General features: G+C 44.1%; 2 pseudogenes; one reads left to right on the plus strand and one right to left on the minus strand.

Annotated features, from left to right (window-relative positions):
* Positions 1-636: 636 nt before the first annotated feature.
* On the minus strand, positions 637-12,002 carry LOC146207943 (NADH-cytochrome b5 reductase 2-like; annotated as a pseudogene).
* A 2,299-nt stretch (positions 12,003-14,301) lies between these two features.
* On the plus strand, positions 14,302-16,310 carry LOC146207944 (ubiquitin-conjugating enzyme E2 Z pseudogene; annotated as a pseudogene).
* The last annotated feature ends 4,167 nt before the right edge of the window (positions 16,311-20,477 follow it).

Genomic DNA, 20,477 nt, shown 5'->3' on the forward strand with positions numbered 1-20,477 from the left:
GGTATCCCACGAGCCTTCTCCACAAGGCAAAACAAGGTGGCACAGACATGATTCTGCTCCTTTTTACTTTCAGCTGAGAGACGCCTAAGAGTCCCTTCAAAGTGTCCATTGAGTAGGCTCCCCTGGCAAGCCTCGATGGCAGTAGCATCCACCAAAGCACTGCCATTCGGCTACAAAGGAAAGCTTTATGGGTTCCAAAGAGACTTAGTAATTGAAGAAAAATTAGTTTAGCGCGGGATTTCAAAATGAGCTGCATCTTCGGCCCAGCCGCTGCCCCAACTGAGTAAACTAGGGAGGCTAGTGTATCATATAGCAGGGCGCCAGCGAATTTATCAACCGTGAGATCGTAGTCCGAAGCGTACCGGTCCAATGTTTTAGGGGAGCCTTCGAAGGTAGGTATAAATGTCCTCCATCTTAGGCGGCAGCCCTAAACATTGGACTGACTCCCATCCTGTTGACACTCTCCAGCTTGTCTTAAACAAAAGTAACCTATGTATGAATCGGAAATAGCACCTTCAAAAAGCGCACTTTGTAGCGAAAACATATTTAGCAACAAGACAGTTTTTTAGGTAAATGTATGCTTCCTGTGGAAAATAACGGCTTCAACTAACACTGTCGGATGCCTCGTTGGGGCGCTTAGAATATGAGGATTTGTCGGCCGTCGTGGCCGATATCGCTGAGCGCAGGCTTGCACACTTCGCTGAGGAAGCTTGGCGGCCCGCAGCAAAGCACCATCGTACTGAAGTCCGGCGGGGGCAGTAGCGCTTTCAGGATCTCCTTCTTCAGGCGGCCCTGGATGAAGTTAGATGGAACTCCAGCGTCGGGAAGCTTGCTGAGCACGTGCCAAATGCTGCGCCGCGAAATAATCGAGCGCACTGAGCGTCTGGCAAAGGTTTATGCACATCATTACCGCCATTGTCAATATTATAATCCTTAACAGCATCACACAGTTGCATTAACAGCAAAAGAAAGGCTTCTCCAACTTGTTGCGTATTAGTATTTTTCATTTAATAATGTGCCCACATGACTCTATTCCGCCCTTTATTTATATTAACCTCATATAGGTCCAATTCGTCACCCTACTAGTGAGTCCACGACACCGATTACTGGCCGGGGAGGCCGCCATTCTAATAAGGTGCATGGAGAAATAGCTCTTATTTTGTGTGTTCTAAAGCTTCACAAAATAAAAGACAGCCGGTGACAGTGAGGCGGGGAAAATCAATTCAGAGCCACCCAATACGACGTCTATCAATATCTATATCAGCGTACGGATATTAAACGCACCAATATGATTAGAGCATATACCTTACGGTGCCATAACATGCTATATCATGGCGTACCGTGCCGTACATACTATAGGAAACCATTAATTCCATACAATAATAACCACACTATACCATATTCAACCATGTCATGAAATTTCGTGCACTTCTTGAAATATTTGCTGTTGCTTGCTGGTTACATAGAAAGCAATCCAAGCCCTAATATGCAAGTGGCTATGGATGAATTTCGCAAAATAGCGGCTGACATCAGTGCAATAAGAGAGCAAAACAAAAATACAAATGCCTCTATAGGAGCCATTCATGTTAAACTGGGCTCTTTGGCAAATATCAAGAGCCGAGTAGCAAATGTCGTGGAAAGAACTGAACAAATTGAGAGTAGTATAACTTATCTCCGACGATAGGTTGACGACCTTGAAAACCTCAGCAGACGATCAAGTATTATTATTTATGGTATGAAGGAAGAGGACGGTAAAAATAATCAAACACTTGAACATAAACGCAACAGAGGATATACTTAAAGACAAACTTGGAGTATCGATTTCAGAAATAGAAAGAATGCATCGACTTGGGGCTAAGAAAGGCAATAAATCTTGTCCAATTATATTAAAGCTTCTCGATTGAAGAGATAAAATAATATACTGAAGAACTGCTCGAAGCTTATGGGATAACATATATCAGTAGGTGAAGAACTTGCACTGATAGCACGCAACATTCGAAAGAATCTTTGGGATAGCTGCAACACAAACAGGGATAACAAAGAACAGTTTCGGCTCATATACGACAAGGTAAAAATAGAAGATAAGATGTTCATCTGGGATGATGAAAAAGGTGAAAAAGTTGCCATTCCAAAAACCAACACCCCCGAATACGACAGACAGCGCTATCAAGGAAGCCTAAGCGTTAAGTGATTATTAATGTAAATGGCAGCAGCGTGACGAACACAGTTGCTGAGCTAGAGGGATTAATTTTTTAGCACATTCCTGATGTAATCAAGTTCATAGAAACATGGCATTCTTCTCAGACGAAGAGCGACCATTTCTTTCCATTGGGCTATATGGTCTTCCGTAAAGGGGGGTGTGGGCCTGGCGATGGCGTCGCATATTTGTTAAACATGATATACGGATTGCTCCTTGGCCTGATGTCGTTGGCGTAGAAGAATTATGCTGCAGGTTATCAACTGATAATCCTTCTATTTATGCCGGCATCCTTCTATTTATATTTTTGATAGCGGAGTAGCCGATAGAGCTAGTTCGGAAGAACTATTGGATATGACCCTAACTTTATTTTAAAACGGATCTTAGAACCAACACGCATCACGTATTCAGCACGTAGTACTCTGGACCTGACTTTCATAAGCGACGACATTCCTGTTAGCTGCTCTTCTTTGGAAGTGATAGATGATATATCTGACAACTGGGCTCCATATTGCTCCATATTGCCATTCGAAATGCCACAACCAGGAAAATCAATTACCCCCATGTATAACTTGTCTTGGGAGGATGATGTAAGCATTCTTGAATATTTTGATAGCGTCTTTGAATTCTTCTCTCAACGCTCCCTGATTGGACAGTGTCAATCAATGAACTGGGGTTGTCATTCAAAGCTATTGCCCAGCACTGCCTATCAGCTTTTGTACCTACTCAAGTAAAAGTGGTATGGAAGATAGTTGGGTTAGTTTGTGGGGTTTAACGTCCTAAAGCGACTCAAGCTATGTGTTCCCGCCGTAGTGAAGTACCTGTGGTTCTTTAACGTGCCCTGACATCGCACAGCTCACGGGCGCCTTGCTTTTCGCCCCCATCGAAAAGCGGCCGCGGAGGTCGGGGTTCGACCCAGCATCCTCGGGAACTGTAGTCGAGTGCCGTAACCACAGCGCCACCCCGGCGGGGTTGGTATGGAATAATATTCCTTGAATTTATTATTCACTAGCTAATCAATTAAATCAATTAATAATTTCTAATTACTGCCCGTTGCGTAGCAGAATGCGGCCATCAGGCGTTCGCCTATCACCGCTTTAGTCGCTGAAGTCCCTCGTAATTATTTTGGTTAGCATTCATTTTTGAAAAGTTGTTCTAATGCGATCCGGCGACAATCCGGCTTTAGCATTGTGAGTGAAAACTCACGACCATAGCGCTGGCAAGAGGTTGGTGGCAACTGATGTGGCCGCACACAGATCGAACGCACGGACCTCAACTAGCTGCATCTACGTACCTGAGCCTTCCAAACATCTAGGCCAGCTTACCCAACTTTCTGTCACCTACTGCCACACTTTCTTTACTTGAGAATCACATTTGGTACCCTTAGCAACATCGGATGTCTTCTCCTTGCATCCCGTGTCCTGCCCATGCCTATTTATTGTTCTTGGCGTCGACTTGAACGTCATTAACTCAACTTTGTGCTCTAACGCACTTTGCGCGCTTTATGTCTCTTAACGTTACTTCTATCATTTTTTGTTCCATTATTTGTTCCCCAGCTTTCTGCGTTGTCCTGTATTAAATTAGAAACATATTCGCTGGGTTCACATTTCTGCCCTATAGAAGAACAACGGTACGGAGCCGCAGTTTTATACTTTACTTTTGAAGGATAATGGTAAGCTGCTATTCATGATTTGCGAGTACTTGCGAAACAAGCTCCATCCCAGTCTAAGTTTGCTAGGCATTTTCCTTTGGTGGCCCGGATCTGCCGCTACAGAAAAGTAGCATGCCCCACCGCAGTAGCTGAGTGGCTAGGGTGCTCTACTGCTCAATACAAGATCGCGGGATCGAATACCGACTGCAGCGGCCGCTTTTCGATAAAGATTAAAAGAAAGGGGCCCGTGTGCTCTATGATGTCAGTAGACGTTAAACGACATCAGGTGGACGAAAGTTCCAAAGCTCTCCACTACTGCATCTCACAAAGCCTAAGTCGGTTTGGGAGGTAAACCCACTAAAAGCAACTAACACTGCTGCTTCGCTCTACCATTCATTTGTAAAGCGCCCTTTCTTTCTGAGGCTGTTGAACATTTCTTCAGCCTTCTGGACATTAATCTTATGCTCACCATTTCATTTGCCTGCCTAAAATGGTTTAGATCAATATTAATTCTTCGCGGTCCGTCTTCTTATTTACTTAGCTAGGCAATGTCGTCAGCGAAGTGCAGGTTACGGAAGTATTCTTCATCAGCACTTATCCCTAGCTGTTTTATTCGAGGCCTCTGAACACTCCTTCAAGCAAGAGATGACTAGTACTGGCGAGATAAGAGCCTAATTGCCTAAAACATTACCTCATATGAAATATGTTACTTTCTTTAACACGAACTGTGGTTGCTGTACAGCGACTATAGATGTCTTGAAGTAACTTCACATGTGGCTCCTACGTTTTGTACCTACAACATTGTAATTTTTGTGACAGGCGCCTGACTGCCTTTTTCTTACGTTCCCGTGAGGTTTACGTCGGGCCGAATGAAATCGATGGATTCTTGCACAATACGAACTTAGGGCTAGTTAAAGCAATTGGTAACGACTCCATGGGCCGGATGCTATTAACAACTAATGAGTATAGCTGATCGGGCGAACACCACAGTGCCGCCAAAATGTATCAATGGAGGGCTTGGCTTCCGTGCTCACCTAAATTTCTCGGCGAACCGGCGGGCGTAGTCGTCGAGTTCCTCCCGTGCGATGTATCTTTCTCGCTGGAGTTGACGTTCACCAGCACGATGCGAGTCTGGTCGCGGGCGTCCGCCACCACGTGGCGCAGCAGTTGCAGCATCGGTGTGATGCCGCTGCCTGCCGCTATCATTCCCATCCGAGTGGCAAGCGGGAGGTGGTAACCGTCACGAAACACGAACTGGCCTCGGCCCGCGTAGAAGAATCGTCCCTTGGGACCCTGTACCTGTATGGAAATTCGCAATACTTAAGGTAACGGTGCTCTATGATCGTTTCCGCCAAACCTATGGTCCTTTTCGTCGGATGGTGTTTTACTAAGGGGGGAGCCATTTGAACAGGCGTGCGGCTACCAAAGCGCAATCTTTTGTATCAGCCAGTAGTTACAGGCCATCATAGGAATGTGAAAACCTGACTTGAGTTCTTTACATTCTGCTCGAAAACACTGTGCATTTAGTTCGGTGTCTGCAGAGGCACGTTATAAAATTTTTGGCCCCGATAGTGCCTAGAAGCGCATGCAGAGCCCTCGACAAAAAAAGGACTAATCGGCACCATTCTCACTTTGTGTCATTGATCAATTCGTTCTCGCCCTACCATCTCATCTACTGACTTTCCTGGTTAGCTCATTTGGTCGAGCGACTGCCCCAGACAGGCGGTGGTCCCGCGTTCGGTCCACCAATCAGGACGAATTTTTCTTTAACTAAAAAATTTATGCGAATGCTGCATAGTTTTCTTTTGCAGCCGTTGGCTGCGCTTGGGGGGGATGTCAGTGAGTAAATACTCCCTTTATTATAAAGCAACAAATCTTTACAGTTGCTTGTATAACTTTTGTTACAAGAGGCATGCCGATGGTAATATGACAACTTTACGCTATGAGCACAGTGTGCATCGAACTTGTGCTTAGTGTCAAGAAGTGGCAAGCAGGCTTGAAAAATTTAAGACATGAAAAATTGATTTCGAGTTATGTTACTCGTGCATGCCTAGTTTGAAAGAGTGTGAAGTTCAAACTCCGCTCTAAATTTACCTCACCAGCAAAGACCGCTTTGTATTGCTGTCCCCTTTCTGTAAGTCAGTACTAGTGCCAGCGCTAATTATTAGACTTAGTATACTGTGCCAGTGAGGTGTAAAGAAATTATTCAGTGAATTCCTGCAATCGTGAAAGCAGTGCGCCTATACCTCTGAATATCGTTATACGAACTTTGAAATACAGTCTACTACTGGCCCTAGGATGAAGCCTGTGTACACAACATCGCTATTCACTCTTACGAGCGAAATGATTGCGAAGGAGGCTGTAATTTTCTGATTCGCAAAGCACCGAGATCGTTATTTTTGAAGGTGATACAGTTAATGCGACAACCAATAAGCCTCCTTTTGTATTGTGACAAAATAAATGTGCCTTTCCACGTTTTCAAGGTTTACCTCGACGCTCTGCCATGGGACTAAAGAATGGAGGTACTGCGACATCACTCCGCCGTCGGGGAAAAGTGTGGAGCACCCTGCTCTGTACACCTTGACAACCAGGTCGAAGCACCCGCGCTGGTCGCCGAGACTCACGGGAGTGTAGGGTCGCACCACCAAGCGGTTGTCGATGTAAGCACTTAGCAACACGTGCTGACCAGGCTTGATACCGAGCTTCTGCTCAAGAAAGACGGATGAATATATAGTAAGCCAAAGGGGAAGAGGGTGGACTGCTACCTTGACTAGTTCTGGCAAGGGGTAAAGAAATCTAGCTTTAACCCTTTCAAAGATTCTTACTTTTTTTTTTTCAAAAAGAGGAAAATACATTTAAATGAAGGTGAATTGAATTGTTCTGCAGTCCCGGGAAGCGATGTTGACCTACAGGCATTTTATCTCGGATGCAGGATCTAAGAATGAGAGTAATGTCCGCGATGTACGTGTAAGCGATTAAGGCTTCGTTCCTGTTACAGCGGTTGCAAAAAGCATTTGAGGCGTCTGTAAAATAAATAATTGTTCTGCCATTCTTTCAAATTGTTTTTTCCTTTCTTGGCGGAATCTTGTATATTTTCGTAGTTGTTGAGGTCATTGCTATGATCCTCTCATTTGCTCACGTAGCTTGTTTCTCTGTTCAAGTGATATGCCGGTAAAGGGGCCACCATCCCCTTTTAAGTCGAAAGCCTTTAATGTCACCTACTGTCCGCAAATGGATCCGCGTTTCTGGCGCATGCCTTATATGGGCATTTGCCAATCACCATTGAATCGATACTTAATCAATAGCAATCGGTTGACATCGGAACATGATTTAAGGCAATTTCAAGATAATTTTATGATAATATACGACTAATAATAAAATAGGTAAGCTGATGCTCATAGGAAACCATGCATTTGAGGGTCATTGTAACTGTCACTAAGCATCACTTACTAGGAGTACTCAGAAAGTGCATGTCATGGTTAATTATCACTAACCAATAGTAATAGATGTGTTGAGACGTCTATGGCCGTCACGTGATGATGCCCTGACCGGATGTGACGTCATCGTGACGTCACATCTGGTCATGACGTCATAACTGGGGATGACGTCACCAGTAGATTCACGCATATACGAAGTTGACCCTGCCGGGCGCTCCATCCCGGCGTCCGTGCAGCGCCTTTTATTTGGCGCTTCCTCGAACGCCGCACCAAAGAGCATATATATAAATAGACGTAGTACAGCAGGCATCAGCGCGTTTAAAACTGGTTGACAGCAAAGAAAAGGCGCATTATTTGTCACAATTCTAGTAAGTCACAATCGGTCTCGTATTCAATGCCTAAGCAGCGTGGCGGGGAAGGCTACCGCCTTGAAGCACTTTCGTGGGCCAAAAGTGCCCTTGATTTTCTTTAGAATTAGATGTCCCGAGCAAAATTTTCCGTTCTGATATAGACGATATGATCAACTTTTGCAGAACGATGATTGGGAAATGACGCGCGGGAAAATATAGGAGAAAACGGGTTCACTAGTCCTTTTATATTAACAGGTCGCTGGCGTAGTAAAAAACAAGTATGGTGGCACAAGTCTCAGGATCGCGGCCGGACTCTGGCCTAATAAGACAGACTGAGGTACGTCGCTAAGTGCTTTAGCTCAAACCATATTGTGCAGAAATGAACAGTAGAGAAACTTTTTCTGTATGCCAGAAAGGCAGCAGTATTCAAACTGTCTACTCGGTTGAAATTTGGTTAAAGAGCCTTGGTACAATAATATAATGCAACGCTTGAAGTTTTATTGCTAAACAAAAACAAATACCATCACACACGCACAATAGTGATAACACCCATTCTGTCACCTTTTGCAGAGGAACCCCAACCCTTCTGTACTCCCGGACAACTTTCTGGGGATCTGCGGCAAATGCTGCGAAGAAAACGGAATGAGACGCGCCTTCGTCCGTCTGTCATGAACGTAGGCTGTTCGCTTGAAGGATACGGAGGGGTGATCGGTGAAAGGTTAAGTAGAAAATACATCGCAGAAAGCTATTGCTGTCCGCTCGACATGGCGATGAACGGCCGTCTCGTTCCTTCTCCAGCTCAGCCTTGGCTGCACAGCTGCAGAAAGCTTTTCAAGAGCATAGCAGAACAGAAGTGGTGTGTGAAATAAGGAATCAAATTGTCTATCAAACTATGAGCTGAAAGAAGCACAGTGGGGCAAAGTGAATGTGGCCCGTGGCAAAAGTGTACCTATCGCGTTGTGATACAAATAATTCTTCGTCACAAGAGAAACTTTTTATCATAGGTAGGACGGAATAATAATAAATATAGCTGCCAGCATCATCAAACAGTTTTGCGGTGTAACTCATACATCAAGGACACTTTTTTTTTTGCCTGAACTACGCAGGCTTCCTTGCACTAACTTTCACTTGAAAAAACTGTAACCAGTCCTTTTTCGTATCACTATATGGTCCTATTTTGGACTGGCTGACGGGAAAGTTTTAGATTTGGCTTTCTCAGCAATAAATAGGGGAATCCTACTGGACAAACGTCGGCTAGCTGGAATGAGCTAAGGAACAAATAATTATTCAGAACAGTTACATTGTGTTGCCCGCATTGTTCATTGAGCCAATTCTTTTTTTTTTTTATTGTGTCCAGATTGGTTGTGACAGAAAAAGTGCGTCTGTTGATGCCGCATCCGTAAAATATCGACACAGTACTGGAGGCGAAAAAGCTGCTTATAGGACAACGCTGGAAAATTATTTTTTTTAATTTTATTTAAGAAATACTGCAGGCATATTACATGCCCAAGCAGGAGAGGTCGTTTATATCAGATGTCATGTAGTTCGAAAACAATAAAACAAAGAATTTTACACAGCGATGAACTGATAACACAAAGAATACAATGTACAGTAGAACATATGACACTTCAATTGGGAGGCAATAAAAACGACAAGTCAGTCGGTAGGGCATTTCAGTCTGCGATTGTTCGTGGAAAAAACGAGAATTTGTACATATTAGTTCGAGCAAATATACGTGATAAGACAAGGCAGTGCTTATGGCGAGAGGGTCTGGAGGAATTTTTTTCACGTAGGTTTCAGGTTTAACGCCAAGTGTGGAAAAGTATAACAATTGAAGGAAGGCTAGACGGGCTTTCTTTCTCCTTTCATTAAGTGGATCAAGGCCGGCAAGAAGAATCACAGATGAAGGTGAGTCATGGCGTCTGTATCGATTAAAAATAAAACGGGCTGCTGAGCGTTGAATATTCTCAACTTTTTGGGTGTCATCTGATGTATAAGGGTCCCATGCCACACAGGCATATTCAAGTGTGGGTCTGATATATGCTTTGTATGCCTTGAGTTTTAATTGGCTTGGGCAATCACTCATGCGATGTTTTAAAAAACCCAGCTTTTTACGTGCTGTAGAGCATATACTGTCAATGGGCTTTGTCCATTTTAGTCTGGAAGTAATTGTTTCGCCTAAGTATTTATATTCACTTATCTGCCTGACTAGGTTTCTGTTTATGGTATACTGAAATTAAAGTGTATTAATTTTATTTCCAATGCTATGTGGAACAGGTTTCTCAAAGTTAATGGCCATGCAGTTAATGGTTTGCAAACGGTAGATTGTAATGATATAGGACGGCAATTATTAACGTCTAATCTACAACCCTTTTTAAATACAGGAACGACCCTTGAAACTTTCCAGTCATCGGGTACGGTGGCAGTTTCTATGGATTGTTCATATAGTATTACTAAATATGGTGCTAAAAATTCACCCTACGTCTTGAGAAATGCTGTTGAAATGTCATCCGGTTCTGATGATTTCTGAGGAACAAGACGCATAAGTAAGTTTAAAACACCTTCTCTGGTTACATTGAAATTAACTTTAGTTGGACTACCTTGAGCGGCATTGCTTATCTCATCGTTTTTGGAGAATACGCTTTGGAAATAGCGATTGAAAGCATTTGCTATCTCATTTTTATCAGTGACAGTGCGGTTATCCAGAACTATTTTGTCGAGCTTTGAAATATCTTTACGGGAAAGAAACGGCCAGAACTTTGTTGTATTTTCTGTTAAGAAACTTCTAAGTGTTTCCATAAAGTAACGGTTCCTACTTTCGCGCAGTTTAGTGGCTAGGGTTGACTTACGGTGCACAATAAATGCGCAGCTGTCAGATTTATTTTGACGACACCGTCTAAATTTACGTTTTAAATAGATTATTTCTCTGGAAATCCAAGGATTATTCCTGGCAACCCTCTTTCGCTTGTTAGCGATGAAGTTTCGCATACAGTAATGGCAAATGGACCAGAAATTTCTACAGAGTGTGTTAATGTCAGTGGAGTGAAATGTGTACAAAGGATCTTCTAAGTAATGGGCAATGCTAACATGGTCAGCCAAAGCGAAGGTTTTTACAGTGACGTATTTTTCTGTGGCAGCTTTTGAAAATCTTGGAAGAAGGCAACTGAAAGATACCAGCTTATGGTCCGATATTTCTTCATGTATATCTGTATTATAGTTGTGTATGCTATTGGAAAAAAAAAAAAACTAAATCTAGAATAGACTCCCCAGTTGGAATTACACGTGTAGGTGAATTGACTGTCTGGGTTAGGTCAAACACGAGGAGCATGCCAAACAGAGACTCGGTGCTTTTAACATCACTGGTTCCTGTAGCCATTGCATCCCAGTTAACGTGCGGAAGATTGAAATCTCCGTAGATTACAAAACTACGTTTTTTGAAAGTATTTAGGTGATAATGCAGACAGCGCACAAAATCAGGGTGTGCGCCGGGTTTTCCACATACAGCAGTAACAATGACAGGGTTTCCAAAGAAATCGACCTTACAAATGACACTTTCGTGATCATCACCAATATCAGGCATCACGCGTGAAGAAATGTTACCATCTCTTTATACCAAGGAATACTATCTCTTTTACTAGCCAAAGTACAATTGGCCCCGTTTGAAATTCGCGCACTATGACGTCACGACCATTTCGAACAATTGAATATCGCGTCATTTTCTGTCGACTACTCCTGCTTAAAACAATGAGGAATTAAAGGCTTCCTACTTAAAAGGGGCTATCGCAGTCAACTAGCGACTATCCTTTGCTCTGCATAACAATCTGGTTGCAGTCAAGCTTGAAAATGTTTTAACCAAAATTTTCTGCGCCTACTGGTCACGACTAGTAAGCTTCTTCGAGCGGATATTCATGTCTCGCATGCCTGCTTGTTTACATAGAGTGAGCTGCTCACATGAGTGAATCAAGTCTTCTGTGTTTAGACACGCAAAAACGGCAGAGCGTAATTTATCCAGTCGCACTTACTAAAGTTACTTTCTTTGGGATATGCACCATTATCAGCAGCCAGTGATAAAGCATAATAAGCACACAAACACTGAAGGAAAGTGAGGAGAGGAAGGTGCCGCATACTTGTCTCCTGCTTTTGAGGGCGAATCGCAAGAGGAGGACGTTGTGCGTGAGGGACAGCCTCTGCTGAAGCACCACTTTGTACTGGGCCTTTCGGTCAGAGAGCAGCACGCTGGCCGCCAGCATGAGCTTGAGTCGCCTTTTCAGGAGCACAATCAGGGAAAACGCACTGCACGCTGCTACAACGCTGGCCAGCGCGAACAGGAGAGGACGCCGGGGGACCTGCAACTGTAAGACGTCCATGGTTTAAGGCAAAGAGCTTCTGCTTCGTCTTCTTCTCGCCTCTGTGTATGTGGCATATGCCCACAGTCTGGGTTTGGCCATAGTTAAGTGCATGTGTAAGAATTGAATATATCTTTCCGACTTATACTGTATGATGTATAACTCATTAATAATAGATTAGTGTTGCTAAAGTATTTTGGGAAAAAATCTCGCCTCTGCTTCTTTGTGATCCTTTGCTTCTTTTTTGTGTTGTTTTCATAAATGCACAGCGAATTCTTTCTCAAAACGATGCAGAACTGCCACTTTCATTTATGCCTGTCTGCTTATATCGCACTTTTCTAATCTGTGATGCTCTTTTGAGGTATGAGGCAACTTTTCAGAAAAGAAATTTTGGAGCACAAGCTTCACTCCGCCATATTTTGTCATGATCATCGCGTATGACTATTCGGCCCCAGATGCGGCGCGTTGAGACGGCGTTGTTAGCTGTTTATTCGCATGTGATGCGCGTGAAGCCGGCGGCATTCGCTTCTTTTTCTTCTTCTTATTTAAAACAAAATCAGAAAAAGGCAATACTTACAGGATTTGAACAGATATTTTATCGGCTGAGCGCTCAGGTAAGTACTGTCAGTCCATTGCGCCACTGAAGCAACGACCACGGAAGGCTTTAAACGCGCTCTTATTCATTTTTACAATATTCTGTCGCCAGGTGACGCTACTCAGAAGGCCATCAGATACTCGGAGATACCTATATATAAGAAGCGTTGACTCACAATGGAGGACCAGAACTAGGAAATTAACAAGTAAGTATGCTGGTCGCAAGGACAAAGAAATAAAAAGCGTTAATCAACAGCTGAAAAACAAGGAAGGTAAAAATTGAATATATTCTATGGGAAAGAAACAGAGTGAGGAGTTATACCGAATGTAGAAAAGACATATCAGGAAGGAAGCTTTCTTTGATAACTCAAGAGGTAGTGCCCTACTTTTTGAAGCTAGATCAGGGTATCTTAGAACACGCCACTAAAAAAAGAAATTTAACCATGAAGGTGAGAAATGTGCAGTATGTGGTAAATTCACAGAAACAATTAACCATCTTATACTCGAATATAATGGTATCCACCCGGAAGTCGATGCAGGCGCAGTTACTCTCCCTGAGGCCCTGGGGTTTAGAGATACCAGTGGCCGGGTGAATGAACCTACGGTGGAAGCTAGCAAAAAAAGGATTGGAAGATTGGTGGCTTAAGAGCAGAAGAGTAACATAATGTTAGTCATGCAGGAACAAAAATTCAATAAATAGAATGATGGTATAGTTAACTGATCTAAAACAATAATTAGGATGTAGTAAAAAAAAAACAAACAAGCATAATGCAACTACTACCACCCCGTTTCAAAGGGGACGCTCCTATATTCCATGCACCCATTTCATACATCTATCCAACCGGTGAGAGAACGTAATCACGCTTTCCTGACACACAGCCTACTAGTCTCCTGCCTATCACTTTCCCTCCCCTGCCACAGCTACCCTTTTGGCTCGCTTCCTATGACTTCCTCTTTCAAAAGGCCCTCGACACCTGCCTGTCCTCTTCACCCGGCTGTGGTGTCCTTAAGGTTCGCTGAGAGGCATGGAGGAGTCGCCCGTTGGAACCTGTGCTTTGGCTGCGCTTCCTTGACGTTGTAGACAGGCATGGAGTTTATCAACTGTAAAACATGTCTTACCATACTTTACCGCTCCTCCGATCTGTAAGCCAGATTCAGGTATACGTTGAACACCCTTTTTGGGTTTTAATATGAGGGACCCATTACACGAAAAAAAGGATTTTACCTTCACTGCAGCAAAAATATACCATATATGCATTCTAAGCCAGCAGTTATAATCTCTAAGTGTTATGCGTCCATCTTTGGAGCTTTTTAGATTATTAGCTGTACCGCGTGCATATTGCGAGTTTCGCGCTATTCCACCCCTCGAGGTGAGCAAGATGCATATTCTTAGGTAGTGGCTTGAGTGTCCAATATAAGTTCCTACAATTGGAAGCCGTCTTGATCAGCTAAGACTTGGGTTTTCAAACCAGGGTCATTGAATGGGCTACTCAAGTTGCTATCAGCCTTGAAGTTATAACCACTTAGCACGGCTGTTCTGCATTGTTTTTTCTTTTTTGACGAGATAAATGTATTGCAGTACAAATGAGTTATTTCTGGACCTGGTTTCCTGATGCTATCCACAAGTGGCGCCATGAACTCATTTGTGACATTAGATCGTAGTGCCAGAAGGCAGGTGGTTCAATGTTTTTGAGGCGCGTACTGGTGCGCGTGCAGAACTACGCCCATGTCGCTGATGGAAGGGCTTGCTAAGTACACCCGGGAGATGCAGAAACACTACACGTCAGCAGTCAGGGAAAATATGGCCTATGGTTTCCGGTTTATGGCAAATCAAGCAGTCCACCGACCACGGGACAAAGAGGTTTTTTTCCTCAACCCCGGTTCAGCAGGTAATGTGCCACTGTGCAAAAGGAAGAAGAAACGTATTGCAGACCGCAGTACCGGATGCCAGTGGCCTTGTACAGATCTTTGCAAGACTTGTCATGACGTTTGAAAGAGCATTTTTAATGCAGTCTTGACGAGGCTGCTTACCTTGAACGACAGGTATCAGTGCACACATTGAATGCAAGCGGCAGGATGTCATGCTCCACTAGAAACTCGCGCAATTCGGAGATACGCCAGGTGGATAGCGAGCGTGTCGGCGCTATGTACTCGTTCACAAGACATTTTGAGCGCTATTTCAAATATATATTACCTTCAGACAATTCTTCGATCGCCATCGAGCGACGAGCTCCCCTGGGGCAGCTTGAGCAGAAGCATCCTCTCACGAAGAAAGAACACACCAACTTTTTTTCAATGAATTTTCTCCTCCTCCACCTCCATAGCATACTTTGTCACATACTTCGAAGCGCTCGCCAATATTCAGCGACCATCCGCCTATGCTGGTGCTCTGCGAAACGAGAAAAATACTGCGGCATGTGGCGTTTACATGTGTTTCATAGGTTTGACCTCCAAACTGACACACCCATACGTTTCGCGGTGTTTTAAAAATGCTCCACTTTCGAAATGACGTCTCAAAGTTTCACGATGTGTTCTAGGGTGTTCATGATTGGTCTGTGGCAAAACATGACATCATGGGCGCCCTGTGAAATTAGGAAATTGTCTTGAAAACTTCTTCAGTGCATTTCTAATGGTGTTAAGCCTACTTCTCACCCCCACTGTGCTATAGCGTCGCGAGCGCCCCGTTGTTTGTAAATGCTGTGTTGGTATATATGTTTCAGAAAAAATAGTCTCATATTATTTAATGGAACTAAAGTTGTCAGATTAAAATTAGACTCAGGTTTCAATTGCTTCAGCGCGTGGCGCTGAAGCACGCATCACCATTCCAGTTAAAGAGGAAGATGACTACGCGGAACGACCCGTAGGCAGCGATGCAAGGTCGTTGATATTTGCCAAACCACCTTCAAACGCAAGTAGGCCTAGAATGATACGCTGATCAGCGACCCGCCTATCATGACAGACTACTGGGACCCAAACGCGCTCCTGGACGAGCAACCAACGCAGCGATGCCTAAGAGCAGTTGAAAGCAACATTAAGGAGATGGACGACTATCGTCCTAAGGGTGTGTTCCTCGAACAGGAGGAAAACAGCGCCACCAAATTCCACGCCATCATCTTGGGGCCTTCAAGCACGCCCTACGAGGGCGGCTTCTTCCACTTCTTGATCAAGTGCCCTTCATTCTACCCGTACAATCCCCCTCGCGTACGTTTCATGACCACGGACGCCGGGAGAGTGCGCTTTGGGCCCAACCTGTACGAAAATGGCAAGGTGTGCTTGGGACTCCTGGGTACTTGGACTGGCCCATCCTGGACCACACGTCACAGCATCGGAAGCCTGCTGCTGTCCATAAAGTCGCTCCTCAACGAAAATCCCATTTCGAGCGGACAGGCGTTCGGAGTTCTTCCTACCACAGGAACATGGTTGAACGACAGCATCTGCTACAACACGGTCCTCCAGCACGAGACCATCAGGGTAGCCGTGTGTGACACGGTCGAGGCCTGTCTCCTGGACACATCTCCGTTGCCGCCGGCTTTGAGGGACATCGTGTTGAATCGATACCCTCAGCTATACGAGGAATATGAGAAAATTGTACAGCAACGATTGCATTTATCTGGTGCGGTCATGAACGACGGTTTCGAAGGCGGTGTCGCCAAGTACCAATACCAAACGTTGCTGGATCGACTGAGGGACTTGCGCTGCATGGTCATGATGAGAAACGAAGCCTTCGCTGATTAGCAAATGATCCTAACGCCTTGAGCTTCAAAGGCTTTTAAGGTGTCTGCTTAACTGCTTCCCGGGATCCCCCTTGAATCCGAAGACCGGTCACCGGTAATTCAAACGAGGGTGGTACCTCATATAATAATTATATGCGTGAAAATTCCTGCTGCCGCAAAATGATGGAAGGTAGGTCTTGTCAACAAATAAAAAGGCTAGGGTACTTCTACCTGAGTAGTTTTCCAGTAATAGACCACCACAAAACTCGTACGTACGATCCTACGTAAAAATGCAGTAGAGAATGTTATGCGTTTTGTACATACCTATACTAAAGCGTATGTCTGGTTATATGAGAGACAGTGACTTATAGTTGCACTGCAGGCCCATATATACAGGGGTCGCGATACAAGGTCTCGTTTTACAGCAAGCCAATATTTTATGAAATACGGATACTGTCTTTCGATTCATTACGCTTGCTATAAGCAGCAGCCGCTGTAGGCAACATAGAAACAACCTTCGAATCCCGGCCTCGGCGGTCGCTTTTCGATGGAGGCGAAAAGCAAGGCGCCCGTGTGGTGTGCGATGTCAGTGCACGTTAAAGAACCCCAGGTGGTCGAAATTTCCGGAGTCCTCCACTACGGCGTCTCTCATAGCCTAAGTTGCTTTGGGACGTTAAACCCCACAAACCAACCAACCATCTTACTTTTACTCTGCTTTCGTACATCATCACTGACTACCAGAAATATAAGACTAGGCACCTTGTACTAACCCCACTCATAACCTATAAAAAAAATTATTTTACGCAAGGTAAAGTATGAAATATCTTTTATATTTAATAAAATATGTCGAAAATGTCACTCTAAAGCCGAAAACCTCTGTACTTTCATAATCTAAGATAAGCTTGTCCTATCTGCTATGCATGCGATTTTATCGTAGCATTTTGACGCGTACCGTGCGTTTTGAATATGGTGTATTTGTAAACATAAAAGTGAAGGGGAAATGAGGGGCTCGTTGTAATACACGTGTACATGCGTGGGCAATTTCTGACACAAATACGGAATTTTTGTATTCGCCCAGTTACGTGTGCTATGCGACATCCATCGGTCGACCTGTTGTGGCATCCGAAATAAAGGTGCAGTAAAGCGCGCCTCGGACCTCACCAAGAATTGTTTCACTGCAGGCATCCTTGCGCCTATCCGGATTGGAGAAAGTTGTGTGAGCTATTCATCACTGTCAGCAGGCAGGCTTGGATTACACGAAGAATTGAGGTGATTATGAGGTAAAACATTATGAAAAGAAAGAGAAAAACATTATGAAAGAATGAAAGAAGTAGAAGTAAACGAAACTCCTACTAGTCATACATTAAGTGTTTTCCAGAAATGTTAGTTACATATTGCATTTTAAATGTTAGCGTACTGGGCTTTTTCGACCTAAAGGCTGCCGCCAAGCCACAGAATTGAGGTATCGCTTCAGAAAAGGTACGGGAAAACGGGTCGGAAAAATACACATGCCCATTCGTCTCAGAACTTTGACGCAATAACTGTTGCTTCAGAGTTCAGGCTGGTGTCGTTACACTTCTCTCACCATTTAGCATACATCTGCTACTCAAAGTGGAGGCTACTTTACGTTGGGGAATCGAACCGGGGACATTTGTACCGACATATGCCGCTAATTGCATGTGTAGGCGCCCGCTGAGAAGTGAGATACTCTGCTTTTCTTTCCCTAAGAACTGACTTTAACAAACAAGGTGTAAAATGTAAAACTTTAAGTGCCGCCTAAAGCGTAGGTAGACGCGATAACGTGCCTTTGCAGTCTCTGCTTTTTTAGCCACGACGGACTAGGGCGTAACGACTCACAGTTTTTAGTCTTGTTTTGTTCCCACTTTGTATTTGTAATACTGCTTTGTATTACTTACATTTTAGGTGCGAATATTTATGATTGCGTAATTGCCGATTATTGAAGAATAAAGGTTTTCTTCAGAATTTACAGCTAATTACTCCTCACACTCCCCATCTCGTATCTAGCAACTATCAATATGCTACAGGCCTTCAATTTTTCTGCCAGCTTCTGAACTCTGTCAACAAATCTTGACGATACCCGAGCGAAAACTGAGGTACGACGACGGCTTTTCGACCGCTTCATGCAAAAAAAGCGAGGAATGAATAAGCGGTGTTAAAGAGGCAAAGGCGTGCACTTTTAAGACGAATTTGAGTGCCCAGTTTTGACATTTTTCCATGTTTAGTTCTGTGGTAGGCTGTAGTGTTAGAGCATAGTTCCCCATAGTGGTAGGCATCTGGTAGGAACTGAAGCTTTGTAAACGCTGCTTCATGTTCACGTCATGTTAGCATCTGCATGAAGTAATGTTTGGCACAGGACACAGTCCATAAACAAGCTAAGTAACGAAATGAACAGTATTTGTTAAATATATGGAGATCGCAGGGTTTGCTGCTCTATTTTGTGCAATGACCTATTTCTCCATTTACAATGTTAAAAGCCTGTTGAGAGAAATGGGAAAAAAAATGATCATCACTAGTGAAAACCTGATTATTTACACGACACCTGCAAGGGACTGCTAATAAAATATTGAAGCAAAGCCAGCGGCCGTATATATTCGAGAAGTGGCATCCAATTTATAGATAAGAATTTTGATTTTATCATTATAATACTATCAAACCTTTATGAAAAATATTCAGCGACCGTGGTATGTAATCTATTTAGGTTCTCCACAAATGAAGCCAACCACAAAACCTGCAACAAGGCGACACTGGACATTTTTAGCTTGTTGCTGAACTCTAGTCTTCAATAGAGAAAAGAAGGAAGAATTTTTAGAAGTACATATATAATTACGCTATATCGGAAACTTCGGAATAGAGATGAACTGAGGTGGGCATTCTCAAGAGGTTTCATTCAAACTTCATGCCGTTGCCCATCATTGTTCAGCGAAATACACTTTTGAGGTTGACTTTCATGACATTCAGTATGGCCCTCATCCTGTACTACTTTTTCAAACATTCACAGGTCATGGTTAAAGACACTTGATATGGGCCGAAGTTTCGCTCTACCTCACATGCTCTGCCACCAGTAAGGCTGCGAGAGGATCAGCTGGACGACACCTCTTGCTGTGGTTAAGTGGTTAGTGCGCTCGACTACTAAATCGGAAGAGCAGCGTTCGAACAGCACCATGACGACCGTGTTGCGATGCGGGCTAAACGTGTACCGTGTGATGTCTGTGGTAGCTGTTATTGTGACTGAAGGAAGGAGGAAAAGGAAATGCACTGGCCTGCCAACTACCTATGCTGATCCACAACCGCTCCCTCGTGCGGACAAAGGAGAATTATAAGGAATATGTGAAAGTAATTAAGGAAGGAAGGAAGGAAGGAAGGAAGGAAGGAAGGAAGGAAGGAAGGAAGGAAGGAAGGAAGGAAGGAAGGAAGGAAGGAAGGAAGGAAGGAAGGAAGGAAGGAAGGAAGGAAGGAAGGAAGGAAGGAAGGAAGGAAGGAAGGAAGGAAGGAAGGAAGGAAGGAAGGAAGGAAGGAAGGAAGGAAGGAAGGAAGGAAGGAAGGAAGGAAGGAAGGAAGGAAGGAAGGAAGGAAGGAAGGAAGGAAGGAAGGAAGGAAGGAAGGAAGGAAGGAAGGAAGGAAGGAAGGAAGGAAGGAAGGAAGGAAGGAAGGAAGGAAGGAAGGAAGGAAGGAAGGAAGGAAGGAAGGAAGGAAGGAAGGAAGGAAGGAAGGAAGGAAGGAAGGAAGGAAGGAGGCGCGCCGAATGTGCCGTCGTTCGCCACTAAAGCGGTGTGGAGTGCAGGAGGGAATGCTTAACACAGATACAGGTATATATTAGTGGCAAGGAGCCTCCGCCTGAAAGTACGAAGGCCCCTAGGTTCCGAGCCCCAGCGGGCCTGGAGCAGCCACCCTCCTCTCCCTCAGTTGGTGTCAGTGTGCGCTTAATCACCAAGCGGTTGAAGTTATTCGGAAGCACTTTACAACGGCGCCTCTTTTTTATTTATTTCATTCCAACTCCTCCCAATGCAAGGATATTGTACCCACCGAGAAGTTAGAGTTACTGCCCCTTCAGTCTCTTTAAGAACAGTTGGAAATTTTCAATTTGCATTTGGCATCTGCTCCAAATGACGTTTGCCCTATTCTGCATGCGTGAAAGAACCTTGCAAGACAAGGGGGGGTACGGGTACCG

The sequence above is a fragment of the Amblyomma maculatum genome, chromosome 1 (genome assembly GCF_055883805.1).
Source record: "Amblyomma maculatum isolate TAMU_Amacu chromosome 1, ASM5588380v1, whole genome shotgun sequence".
In the NCBI taxonomy this organism is placed as follows: Eukaryota; Metazoa; Arthropoda; class Arachnida; order Ixodida; family Ixodidae; genus Amblyomma; species Amblyomma maculatum.